The sequence below is a fragment of the Trichosurus vulpecula genome, chromosome 3 (genome assembly GCF_011100635.1).
Source record: "Trichosurus vulpecula isolate mTriVul1 chromosome 3, mTriVul1.pri, whole genome shotgun sequence".
NCBI lineage: Eukaryota > Metazoa > Chordata > Mammalia > Diprotodontia > Phalangeridae > Trichosurus > Trichosurus vulpecula.
In genome coordinates this window covers 339,101,554-339,112,802 of record NC_050575.1, presented here as the reverse complement: position 1 = coordinate 339,112,802, position 11,249 = coordinate 339,101,554, and the positions used below count along the sequence as shown (strand labels likewise).

At 41.2% G+C, this 11,249-nt stretch overlaps 1 pseudogene; it reads right to left on the bottom strand.

Annotated features, from left to right (window-relative positions):
- Positions 1–9,963: 9,963 nt before the first annotated feature.
- Positions 9,964–10,742, bottom strand: LOC118844538 (annotated as a pseudogene).
- Positions 10,743–11,249: the final 507 nt, after the last annotated feature.

Genomic DNA, 11,249 nt, shown 5'->3' with positions numbered 1-11,249 from the left:
TTTAGTCCATTCTGATCAATGATTCTCAGAACCATTGAATTCCTTCAAGGTATACTCAGGTGATACCTCCTCTGTTAAGTCTTCCCTGACCCTCTCCAGTTAGTTCTCTTTGTCATTTCAGTTTCCCTTATATTATATATTCTAATTACATGGTATACTTCCTAATAAACAGAAAGACCTTTAGAGAGCAAGGGTTGTTTAGATTTGGTATTCATAATCTGAGTACCAAACACAGGGGAAACATTTTTTTTTTAATTCAATTCAATTTGATTCCAAGTACAGAGCTATTTTCACTTTACCATAATGCCCCTGTGTTAAGTAAAAGGTAACTAGAAATGTACTAGAAATCTTGGCTTATGTGTTCTTTTTCTCTATCTCTCCATCTCTTCTCTCTGTCCTTTTGCATTCTGTTTGTGGGTCTACTTTCATCTTGTCTGCTTGACTGCCTGCCTAACCATCCTTCTGTTTGTCTGCCTCTGCCTACCTGCCTGAAGGTCTGTCTCTGTATGTTATTTGTCTCCCCCTCTCCCTATGTAATGGCAAGCAAAGTGGGACTTTTTGCTGTTTTTTTCTTCTGGAGTGCTTCCCAGCTGTAAGGCAATCCAGTGCCTTTGAGTCTTGCCTTTGTTTGAATCAAGTATCTTTGATTGAATCAAGGGTCTCTGATGACCTGCTTAAGTCACAAGAAAACCTAAGTCACATGAGTTTGAGTCACATGTTCTTGAAACTCTCTGACCCTGAAGAAGTGTATGTATACTCTGAGGTTAGCATTTTGCTTGGGGGCTCACTCATTGGAAGAGTGTTCATATGATTTGCCCAGCTGAGACTCTGGGTAGCCATTAAGGGACCCCCCCACTGCCCCAATCACCTGTGCCTCCTCTGAAAACCCAGATGTTGGTGCTTCTCTCTGTAACCAGAATGGCCTTTGTTTTCTTTGAATGACTCAGCTTACCTCATTGAGCCTCTGGACACTGTGGCTTGCTCTTCCGGGGCAGGAGGCCCGGGGAGCATGCCGGGAAGCAGACAACTTCCTGTGTGATGAGTCATGGGGCTGGCTGAGGGGAGGTGTTAACGGCTATGCTAGGGGGAGGAGCCAACTCAGGAACCAATCGGCCCTGGTCATTCGGGCGGAGCTTGATGATGTCAAAAACCCTATAAGAGGGGAGAGGACAGCTTGAAGAGTTCTCTCTTCCTTTTCCGGTTGGAGCCAGCGACAGTTACAACGACAGTTACAGAGGCAGTTACGACAGTTACGTCAGTTACAGCCACAGTTACAGCCACAGCTGAAGCAGGAGCTGCCAGTAGCAGAGCTAACCTACGGGAGAAAGCTGAACAAAGACTTCAGGCCATTACAGCGACAGTTACAGCGACAGTTGGAGCCAGAGGCAGTTACAGAGGCAGTTACGACAGTTACGTCAGTTACAGCCACAGACACAGCTGAGGCAGGAGCTGCCAGTAGCAGAGCTGATCTACGGGAGGAAGCTGAACAAAGACTTCAGTCCAGTGGGTAATCTTATTACCATAAAAGGGGGAAACATGATCTTGCTTTACGCAATCATGTTTCTCTGTAGCCTCCTGGTTACTCTTTCAAGGCGTACTTATTGGGCCTGGAAGATTATGATCAACATATCAAAATGGGGTTGCTGGTTCATGGGTTGGTTACTGTGGAGCCTAAATAAATGTTTTGATTCTTCTGCCTTCTACTTTGAGAGTTTCTTATATCCGGCGGTTCCGAACCTTTCAGACATGTTTATGATCCTCTTTGAGATTATAAACTCGGCCCTCCTGATACATTTGGCGTCACGAACAGGATCGCTAGGTATAAGATCTCTATTTAGAAGCAGAACAATTTCAGAGGAAGAGATGAATATCCCAGGATGGGAGGATCCATTTTATTCCTCCCTAGCAAAAGAATTGGCTAAAAAAGCTGGACCCTGTGAAAACTGGGAACCAAGGCTACGGAGAGGAGATCCTAGGGATTTGGAAAAGTGTTTACGAGAAGTTGGGATTCAGTCAGGGGCATCACTATCTAGGCAAAGCTGGATAGTGTTATCAGCCTACCGGCTAGTATACGAAAGATTGAGATTAAGTGAAAGACATGGGGGCACTCCTACCCCACAGGAAGAAGAGGAATCTCAGATAGCAGGAAACCAAACTGACTCAAATGAGAACTTTTCTATTAATGTGGCTAAGAGCAACAGGAGACCAAAAAAGCCCAGAGTGCATTTCAACCCAGCCCAAAAAGAGCCTGACTGCCTGCTTCGTCCTAGCCATGGTGGCAGAGGAAGTGAGTGGGGAGAGAATGAGACAATGTTAGGGGCTGAGGCACAAAACACTACTGGGGTTCAGGATGTGCCTCACACAGAGAATAGGAGATGGTTAAATGATCAGACAAGGGCTCGACCCATACAAAGGAGGAAGACAGAAACCCGAGGTGAAGATTCAGTTACAAGGGAAATTCAGGAAGATTTCTCACCGCAAGAGGTCACAGATATTTTGAGTAGATTCAGCCAAAGAATAGGAGAACCATTGATATCTTGGATGGTAAGACTCAGTGATCAAGGGGCCGGTGGAATATCAGTAGATGGGACAGACTGCATGAGATTCATAGGTATCAGCCATGATCCTCTAGTTCAACAAGCTTTTAGGGAACATCATCAGCAAGGAGATGGTGATAGCAGGACTACTCTGTTGGCATTAGCCGCTGTGGGATGCAATAAGAGATATGCTACTGATTCTATGTGGCCCACTGAGCACAGACCCTGGTATTCACTTAGAGATTGTATCATGAGACTAAAGGAGGAGGTAATGAAGACTGCCATTATGACAGGAACTGCAGACAAATATTACAATGATTCAATGGAACTGCCTCATAGGAATTTAATAATTAGGACAGCTCCCCCTGCTTATAAACAACTAATTTTGAATTTATTACTTGGAGAAGTAGGGAGCCGTCTTACAACAGTGATAAATAAAATTTTACAGTTATATGACTTAGGTGACTGGGGAAGGGATAGATCTCCTCGAGAGAGAAGGGTGAATAACCAGCAAACTTGGCGCCAAAGGAGAGTAACAAGGAAAGAAATGTTTACTGCTTTATTGAGAGCAGGAGTAGGTTTTGAAATGATAGATGGAATTCCAACCAATGAATTATACAGAATGTATAGAGGACTTGATAACACGAGAAATAGGGAAATAAGAACTGCTCCTGCAAGCCCACAAGCCACTCAGAGTGAAGGTGACCTTGTGTGATCAACGGATGAAAACTTGTACATTTGGGGAAAGGCTGGGAGGACAATCTTAGTCTATATCTAGGGTGCGATCCTCTTGGCTTCCTCATTATGTTCCTTTTGAAAAGAAACATTTCCCACCTGAGTTTGGCTCTGATGTTGGATCTTTGCATAACTGAAATCTCAACCAAACTTGAGATGATTTTATTTGAAGAATTATAGTCCATACTTGTCTATTCTTTTTGTCCTTTGTTTTGGCTAACCTTGTTACTAGTTTTGTTTCCTTCAGGCTTAAGCACCCTGCACTTTCCAGTGACTGCCTAAGCATGTAGCATTCTTGGAATTCCTGCCAGCTCGTTAAAGAAATGACCTCTGGAATGGGACTTTTTGGGGGCAGGGCCATCTCTACATCCAATTTCAGCATGAAGAAGCTATGGAAAATGAGACCTTCACCCCTCACCCCAAGATTTTGAGCCCCAATCGTTCAAGGGGGGTGGAAATGATGATAGTGTTCTGTTTACTTATTTTGTGTTATCCTTGCTGTGTTGTTTTATTGTTATGATATTATTGATCCTATGTAATGGATACAAGGATTTAGGGGTGGACATTTGAATTATTAATAATTATTTTGGGGATGGTTGATTGAAGAGATTATCTTGCTGGGACCTAGGGGTGGATCACATTTGAATCGTTAACCAATGTTTAGGAATGTCACCAAATGATATGTTTTGCTTTATAATGAATGATATGTTTTAGTTTCCTTTGTAATTGAATCACAATGTATGTTCTAGGATACATGGCTGATTAGATTATGTATCCTATAACAAGGGGTGGAGTGTAACCAGAATGGCCTTTGTTTTCTTTGAATGACTCAGCTTACCTCATTGAGCCTCTGGACACTGTGGCTTGCTCTTCCGGGGCAGGAGGCCCGGGGAGCATGCCGGGAAGCAGACAACTTCCTGTGTGATGAGTCATGGGGCTGGCTGAGGGGAGGTGTTAACGGCTATGCTAGGGGGAGGAGCCAACTCAGGAACCAATCGGCCCTGGTCATTCGGGCGGAGCTTGATGATGTCAAAAACCCTATAAGAGGGGAGAGGACAGCTTGAAGAGTTCTCTCTTCCTTTTCCGGTTGGAGCCAGCGACAGTTACAACGACAGTTACAGAGGCAGTTACGACAGTTACGTCAGTTACAGCCACAGTTACAGCCACAGCTGAAGCAGGAGCTGCCAGTAGCAGAGCTAACCTACGGGAGAAAGCTGAACAAAGACTTCAGGCCATTACAGCGACAGTTACAGCGACAGTTGGAGCCAGAGGCAGTTACAGAGGCAGTTACGACAGTTACGTCAGTTACAGCCACAGACACAGCTGAGGCAGGAGCTGCCAGTAGCAGAGCTGATCTACGGGAGGAAGCTGAACAAAGACTTCAGTCCAGTGGGTAATCTTATTACCATAAAAGGGGGAAACATGATCTTGCTTTACGCAATCATGTTTCTCTGTAGCCTCCTGGTTACTCTTTCAAGGCGTACTTATTGGGCCTGGAAGATTATGATCAACATATCAAAATGGGGTTGCTGGTTCATGGGTTGGTTACTGTGGAGCCTAAATAAATGTTTTGATTCTTCTGCCTTCTACTTTGAGAGTTTCTTATATCCGGCGGTTCCGAACCTTTCAGACATGTTTATGATCCTCTTTGAGATTATAAACTCGGCCCTCCTGATACACTCTCTCTGGTAATTGTGTATGTATTGCTATGATCAGGTAGTTAACAGCTTGTCTGTTGATTTGTGTTATTTTCTCGGTTTGTAATTTCTGTTTGTATTTGCTCTGAAGTTCAGGGTGCTAACTTTTTCCCCCGAATTAAGTGAATGATATATGTATGTTTAATTGAAGTGAGATTGTAAACCCCTGAAAGCTACTTTCCCTAGAAAAGCATATCAAAGAACCTGTGCTAGCAGACTTCCTGTGTGCTATTGTTATTGGCCTTACACCTCCACAGTACCTGCAAGCAGCATTGTTATTATACCTTCTCCCTCTCCCTCTCCCTCTGCCTCTTCCTCTTCTTCCTTCCTCCCTCTCTCTCTCCCTCTTCTCCTTTCTTTTTACACAATCACATTTATTTGGCTAATGTACTTCCTCAAGCCAATGTGCACACTTTGTTTTATGGCATAGTCTTTATTTATTTATCCAATATTTATATAATTATTAATTAATTATATATAATAATTATATAATAATAATTATTTATAATTCGATTAATCATCAATTATTTGATTATTAATTTATTTATTCAATATTTATTTAAATATTGAACAATTTTATGTAATAATACCTCAAAATCTGGAGGCTGGACTCTCTTCAAGTGCAAAACTGATTTCTGAGGAAATTTCCCCTTGGTGCCAAGCGCGCGCACGCACACACACACACACACACACACACACACGTGTATATATGTATATATACATATATATATATTTAAATGACAGATTCTGAGGCAGTGCTTCAGATTAGTGTTCTGAAATTTCTTCTGCAATGCAAGGTAACTCTCAAAATATAATTCTGTGATTTTGAATTAAATGATTGAAAATAGAATAACATTTTACTTTTAAAACATACCTTTTAAACTTAATGGAAAGTGCATATATAAAGACAACAAAAACATTGAACTTGATATAAATTCAGATGTTCTCAAACTTCTATGATACTCTTTGGCAAGAAAGAAGGTGAATGTTTTATTTATTTTCAGAAATCTCTGGTCTCTGCTGGCTTCCTGGGGCAATCATCTGCCTTATCCCTGTTTAATTTGCTCATCAGCAGGGAGTGGTTACAATTCTGTTTTATTGTTTGAAGTAACATTGCAATGAAAATTACCATAGCCCCTAAGAGCCCAAATAAAAGTAATCTGGGCCTAAAATGAAGCATGCTGTGGTCAAATTTTGAGAAAAGTTCCAAATTGTTCTGCTCACAGTTATCAGTGGCTACTTCTCTACTAATGAGGTGGAAGAAACACTTTGTTTTTAATTTTCTGAATATTATAAATAAAGCAGTAATTGTTACCAACTTAATTTGAAGCCCTAAAGTAAATCAGATTCCCATAGTATCAGCAACAGCTTGGAAGCAATAAAGATTATATTTTGGAGAATTGTGATTTCATTAGTATGGGAAACGTCTCAATGTGTTGTAGTAGTAGTAGCAGTAGCAACAATAGTAGTAGCAGGAGTTGTAGTAGTGGTAATCTAGCATCTATAAAGCACTTTACGATTTGCAAATAAGATCTAATTTTATCCTTGCAACAACCCTGAGGGAGAGGTGCTGTTATTGTCATTTTACAGAAGAAGAAACTGATGCAAACAAATGTTAACTGACTTGCCTAAGATCAGATAACTAAGTGTGTGAAGCTGAGTTTTAAATCAGGTCTTAATTTGCCACCTAAAAATAATAATAGTGGTTTGCATTTGTGTATCTTTAAATTTTGGAATTGTATATGTTCTCATTTTGCTCTCTTAACCCTTTGAGGCAGATATTATTACTCCCATTTTAGAGATAGGATAACTGATGAAGGCAGAAATTAAGTGGTAAAATGCCTGAAGGTGTGTTTGGCTTTTCAGGGAGGACTAGCACTTCTGGTCTGAGGGCTTGCCAAGCCTTTTCAGGGCTGCTCATCCACCTTTGCTGTCCACCTTTCACCCAACTCTCACCTGCGGATCCAAAAAGCTGTAGCCTATGCAGTGGCCACATCCTGGTAATACCATCTCAGTATAAGAGCTAAATCATGTTTAGTGTAACTGACAGGCTTTAAACCCATATGTGAATTAGGAGGATGTCTATCCCAAGCATGTGAACACTTCTTTTGGTGGAACGGGTGAATAAGAACAATTGGTTTTAAAGGCCAGCAAAGCAGGTGAAGCATTTGCTATGGAGCACTTAGAGCTTGGTCATATATCAAAGACACCAAGGTCGTCCATTGCATCCTGAACCATTACCAGTCATCTTGACTTTTGTCTAGCACTGGACTTCAATGACTCTAGAGGAGAGACTGAGGTGGATGACTTTTTGCAAATGTGCCTCACTTAATTCCATTGCAGTGGCAGTCCATACATCAACACTTATGTCACTAGTCCTCTTTCAAAAGGAGGGGCAAACAAAAACAAAGTGCCTGAAGCAGGATTTAAATTTAGGAATTCCTGAATCCCAGTTGAGTGTTCTATCTGCTGAATCACCTAGCTCCACTAGGGGTATCACGCTCCCTCTTTTTTTTTTTAATACAGTTTTAAAAAAAAGTTAAAAATGCGTTTATAAATGAAATGAGGGTGCTAGAGGAACAAAATGGAAAACAAATGAAAGCTATGGAACTGGAAAAGGAATTAACTATTTTGCACATGAGGTACAAAACCTTGGCCAGACAACACACTCCTTGAAAATTAGAATGAACCAAATAGAAGACAAGGACTCCAGGAAGCAACATGAAAATTTTAAAACAGTCAAAAGGCTGAAAGTATAGACAAGGTAAGGTATCTCATATAAAAACAAATCAAGCAAACAACAAACAAAAAGCTATTTCCCTAGAAAACAGATCTAGGAGAGAAAATTCATAGTTGTTGGACTATCTGAAGGTAACTCTAAAAAATAAAACTAGCATAAACAACTGATGTCAAAAACTCTTAAAATAAAACTGCTCAGTTCTTTTTTCAATCAGAAGATGAAGTAGAAATAGAAATAATGTGCTGGTCGACTCATCAAAGGAACCCCCAAATTAAAGTTTCCAAGAACATTATTGCCCAAAATTCAGAGTTTCCAAGTGAAATATGTGTGTGTATGTGTGTGTATGTGTGTGTGTGTGTGTGTGTGTGTGTGTGTGTGAGAGAGAGAGAGAGAGAGAGAGACAGAGAGACAGAGACAGAGACAGAGAGAGAGAGAGAGAGAGAGAGAGAGAGAGGACAGAGACAGAGAGAGAGAGAGAGAGAGAGAGAGAGAGAGAGAGAGAGAGAGAAAGAGAGAGAGACAGAGACAGAGACAGAGAGACAGAGAGAGCTAGGAAGACATAATTCAAATTCTGAAGAGGCATGACACAAAATAGTATTCCAGAAGGTACAAAATATAGGCTTGCCATCAAAAATAATTTACCCAGTAAACCAGTGTAAAAAAATGGAATTTTATTGTAATAGAGAACTTTTAAGTATTGCTAATGAAAAGAACAGAGCTTCTTAGAATGGGAAACATAGAAAGGTAAACATGAATGAAAAATCATTAAAGATCAAACAGTAATAAACTCCTTATGTTCAACTATAGGGAGATGATACATGTGTCTCCTCTGATCTCTATCATCATCAGTGGTCATAGAGGGAATCTAATTAAACAAAGTCTGAGGAGCAGTTCTGTTATATTGTGATTATCTTAAGACAAGAACAGAAAGAGAGGGGAAGAGGAATACACTAGTAGTTAGTGATGCGAGGAAGAAAGATTAGGGGAAATTATCTCATATATTTGGAGTGCACAAGCAGACATCTAAATAAGAAGCAGGTTAGAGGCAGTAGCTGTCAAAAATCTCACTCTCATTTGAACTGGTCAAAAGAAGGAAGAATACACATTCTCTCTCTCTCTCTCTCTCTCTCTCTCTCACATGTACACACACACACACACACACACACACACACACACACACACACTCTCACTCACTCACCAAAACTGGTCACAGAAATAAATTTCACTCAATGGGGAAAGAGGAGGAAAATGGGAAAAGGGGGTGAGAGGGAGAACTAGACTGAGGTAAGATTAAGGGAGTGATTAATCCTAAACAAAACAAATTCTAAGGATATAGATAAATATGTATAGCTCCTTTTTGAAGTGGCAAAAAATGGGAATTTGAGGCAGTGCCCATAAACCAGGGAACATCTGAAAAGTTGTGGTATATAAATGCAATAGTGTAGTATTGTTTTGTAAGAAATGATAAAGAGAATGATTTCAGTGAAATCTATGAAAACTTGTGTGAACTAATACAGAGCGAAGTGAATAGACCAGTCAAACAATTTATACAATGATGATAATGCAGTAAATATAAATATCTTTGAAAGAATTAGGGACTCAGATTCTCTTCAGTGCTTTCTGACCTTGAAGTCAAACCAAGAACTCCTTCCTTCTGTAAGTGCCCACAGCCAACAGTGTGGTCACCTCACTGCTTCTGCACTCACTGAGTGTGTGCTGGTTCCTTCTCACCCCAGCCACTCTCCACAGCACAACTGGGTCTAGGATTACTTGTCAGCAGAGATTCCTTTGATCTTCCCTGACTTAGCTGTCCAATTCCCCTAACTATCCCAGGGATTAAAAAAGTTCCTGTGGCTGGGACCTAGGCAACCTCCCAACACAACTAACCTCAGGTCTTGCTGCTTGTTGTTTAAGCAGACCCTAGTCTGGAGGTGTTTACTCTTCACTTGAACCAAACCTAGTCCTGGGATTTTCCTTCAGATATTCTTGGCTTTTCCCAGGAGGACTCCTTTTGTGACCCTATTCTTATTTATTTTTACCCCTGCACTTTGTTCACCCTGAGGAGCTATTTTATGTCTTCTCTGGGGGAAAACCTTTTTTTTATTCCAGGGGTGGAGAGGGGACTAGACTTCTTTATTTTCTCCATCAGTTTCTGGGGTGGGTGAATCTGGGGGATAGGGTAGGGAGTGCATTCTCTATCCCCTCTGAACCCTTCCAATCAGGCTGGGTTTTCTCCAACAAGGTCCAGCCTGGCTCAGAATCTTTTATCTTCTGTCAGGGAGATAATAAATACCTCTTTGTTCACGAAGTCCCAACAAGAAGTCATGTGGAAGGCCATGTTAGTCTGAACCTTAGTATACACAAGGATTGCAAAGATGGTGTACATTCCTGGCTCACAGTATGTGTTGTGTCAAAAATAGACAGCTGGGGCCATAAAGAAAGAGAAAAAGTTGACAATAAGGAGTCATTTCCAGCTGTGGGACTTACATTCCTCCAAACTTACTGTATGTGTCTTTGTCAGAAACTACAAGATACAGGTTAGCAATATGTGGCCCAGAGCTGCTGTGATGAACATGATGAAAGCATTCTCATGGATGGTGAAGTCCTCTGAGGAGGAGACATAGATGAGCAGAAGCAGGGCCACATTTTTCAGGAGTTTGAGACCCAGGTTGAAGAGGCAGAGCTGTTCATAGCCAAAGCAGGGATAAAGGGTAGCTCCTGTAGTAGTTGTGGCAGACAAAGTCCACCAGGAAGGGGAGGTGGGAGTCCCAGCAGACTGCAGGCTGATGCAGAAAAGCCAGATGTACTGCTGGGGCACTTCCCCACCAATAGTAGAACTCACTGAAGGACAGTAGTTGGGCACCGCACAGTGGGTGGTTGTGGTCTCAGTGAAGTGGAAGAACAGGGACCAGATGACACAGAAGAGAAAGGAGAAGGGGGGCAGGAGAGAATAGCCACAGTCACAACAGTGAAGCACAGCCAGAACAGGGTTCTATCTCAATATAGATGCCATGGGACTTGGTACATTTTGTTGGACCTCCCTGGGGCAGCCAGAAGGCCAGGGTCCAGAGGCGACAAGGCTGCGCCTGCACAGGCCTGAGAGCTGGACTGGAGAAAATCTTTAGAGCTTTGAATTTTCTTACCTATTCTACCATCTTCCCAGAATCCTCTCCTATCCTACAACTTTACTAAGGTTGTTTATTATTTTAAGCAGTTCTGTATTTGATTCACTAGGATTCTTGAAGTATAACGTCATATTATCTACAAAGAGCTTTCTTTCCTTATTGCCTATTCTAATTCCTTCAATTTCTTGTTTTCTTATTGCTAAGACTAAAATTTCTAATACAATATTGAATAACAGTAATGATAATGGACATCTATGGTTTACCCCTGATCTTACTGGGAAAGCTTCTGGCCTATCCCCATTGCATATATTGCTTGCTGATGGTTTTAGATAGATGCTAGTTATCATTTTATTGAAAACTTCCCTTATTCCTATGCTCTCTAGTGTTTTTTAATAGGAATGGGTGTTGTATTTTG